The sequence below is a fragment of the Mus caroli genome, unplaced genomic scaffold (genome assembly GCF_978045245.1).
Source record: "Mus caroli unplaced genomic scaffold, Mus_caroli_1 scaffold_1, whole genome shotgun sequence".
NCBI classification, from domain to species: domain Eukaryota; kingdom Metazoa; phylum Chordata; class Mammalia; order Rodentia; family Muridae; genus Mus; species Mus caroli.
Window position 1 is genome coordinate 151,493,705 of NW_028227256.1, and position 2,559 is coordinate 151,496,263.

Sequence of the window (2,559 nt, forward strand, 5' to 3'; positions counted from 1 at the left end):
GTTTTTTGTTTTTTTGTTTTGTTTTGGGTTTTTTTTGTTTGTTTGTTTTTGCTAACTCTTTGCACTATTTTGTTTCTTGTTTTGCTTATTATGTCTAAGGGATTTTAAAGTATTCTTGTTTGTTTTCTCATTCTTTTAATGGGCCCCTTTGATGAGCAGAATGCTTACATTTTTAGTATTCATTCTTATGGTTTATAAAGCTATAATGAGGGCCTGCTGTGTCAGGATGGGTTCTTTCCTTCTGCTATATAAGGGTCTGGTGTAGTAGGCTTACAGTTTTAAGTCACTGTATAGTACTTATCCATCTGAATCATTTGCATAATATTGGAGTAATAGTTATGAGGTCTAGATACTTAAATTCTATATAGTTTCCTAAAAATATGAGGAGTAGGTCAAGAGGAAACCATCAGAGGTTTAAGCAGGTTAGTCCTGCTAGTATTGTATATAAGGAAGTGACATTGGCGTGTGAAAATCTCCCTCTCAATTTGGTAGGACTCAGGGATTATTCACAGACCTTGGAAGTGGAACTCAGCTTGCCAGTGGCCTGGCACCCTATTATTCTGAATTCCATTCAGTTTTGCTCAAGCTAAGCAGTAAGAAGAGCTTGTATTAGAAGTTATGCTTGGGACTTTAGCCACTGTTTTTCTTCTTCTGTGGCACCATGCCATATGCCACAGAGAGGAGAGAGCTGGCTCTTACCCAACTCATGGCAGACCTCCTTCCAGAGAAATCCCTGCCATGGGGTTTACGGCTTTAGTCCTGTCCACAGCAGGATGTTTAATGGAGGAACACTTCTTCAAGAGGGAAAGCCCTGCAAATCACAAGCTCTCACAAGACCCACTTGGATTTAGTGAAAAACCCAATGTCACACCTTGGAGAGTTACAAGAATCAGCTGGTCTGTTTCACACAGATGTTTTCTAGGGCAGACAACTGGCGTTGGAGGAGAGAAGGGAGTGGACAAAGAACAGTGAGCAGAAAACACCAGAAACACTGCTTCTTATATGTGCCCTCTTCTCTGTTTCCAGTTCTTCAGACCCATAGTCTTGGGAGCCTAGCAAGTTCCCCTCCTGTTCCCATGACTCCATTCTTGCCCTACTGAGGCAAGGTCCCCTCTCCTCTGCACCATAGCAGGTTCTTTTTGGTCCTCATAAAAACCAACCACCTGACTCTAAATCACCCCGGCTTCCCAGTTCATTAGCCCTGGGCCCATGTTCTGGAAAGAGACCCAACAGGTTTTTGTGACTCTCCAAGTAGGCCTTGTGGGAATCCATGGTGTGAGGAGGTTTTTGATCTTTGCATTTTATTTCTTCACTCCTCCTCCTAGAGAAGGAGAGGGGTTTGGGGATTGTTCTCTATGGCATTGGTGCCCTTTCCTTCTGGGTTCTGCTTTTCTACATCTGTGGTGGTTTGAATAGGAATGGTCTTTATAGGATCATATATTTGAATGTTTGGTCATTAGGGAGTGGCCGTACTTGAGAGGAATTATAAAGTGTGACTTTTTCAGAGGAAGCATGTCTCTGGGGGTGGGCTTTGGAGTTTCCAATGTTCAAGCCCAGCCTAGTGTCTCTCTCCTTACTGCTGACTGTGGATCTTTTGCAGAGCTCTGAGCTCCTCCAGCACCATGTCTGCCTATGCGCTGCCATGCTATTATATGGACTAAACCTCTGAAACTGTAAGCAAACCCAAATTAAATGCTTTTTTTTCTTTTATAAGAGTTGCTATTATCATGGTGTCTCTTCACAGCAACAGAGCAGTGACTAAGACATGTGGGTTCTAGGGACTAAACTCAGGTAGTCAGGCTTGTAAAGCCAATACTTGACTCTTGCTGGCCCTATTATTATTATCATCATCATCATCATTATTATTATTGCTATTTTAAGACTCTATGTAACCCCGTGCATTATTTACTTTTATATTGCTGTGATAAAAACCCTATGATCAAAATAACTTATAAAATAAAAAAAAGTGTTTAATTTGGCTTATGGTTCCAGGAAGTCAAGAGTCCATGATGGTGGAGTGAAGACACGGTGGCAGGGTCAGCTGAGAGCTCATGTCTCTAAATATAAGCAGGATGTCGAGAGTACGGTGGAAAAGGCATGTGTCATTTGGAACCTCAAATATTCAAACATATGAGCCTATGAGGGCTGTTATCATCCAAAATACTGGCCTTGAACTCACAGGGATCCACCTCCCTCTGTCTCCCAAATGATGCGATTAAAGGCATGGTCCCCAGACAATCAATTCTTCTCCTCTTCCTCTTCCTCCTTGCCTGACCTTCTCCTTCTCCTCATCCTCCTTCCAAATGTATGTCTATGAGTGTTTTGCCTACATGTATGTCTGTATACCATATTCATGCCGGGTATCTGCAGGGTCCAGGAAAGGGGATCAGATACCCTGGAACTGGAGTTAGAGATGGTTGTAAGCTGTCATTTGGATGCTGGGGGTTGAACCTAGGTGCTCTGGAAGAGCGGCTGGTTCTTTTAACTACTGAGCCATCTTGCTAGCCTCTCCACTTCCTGATAATTCTTAGAGGCCTATTTGTAGCACCTACATTTCTT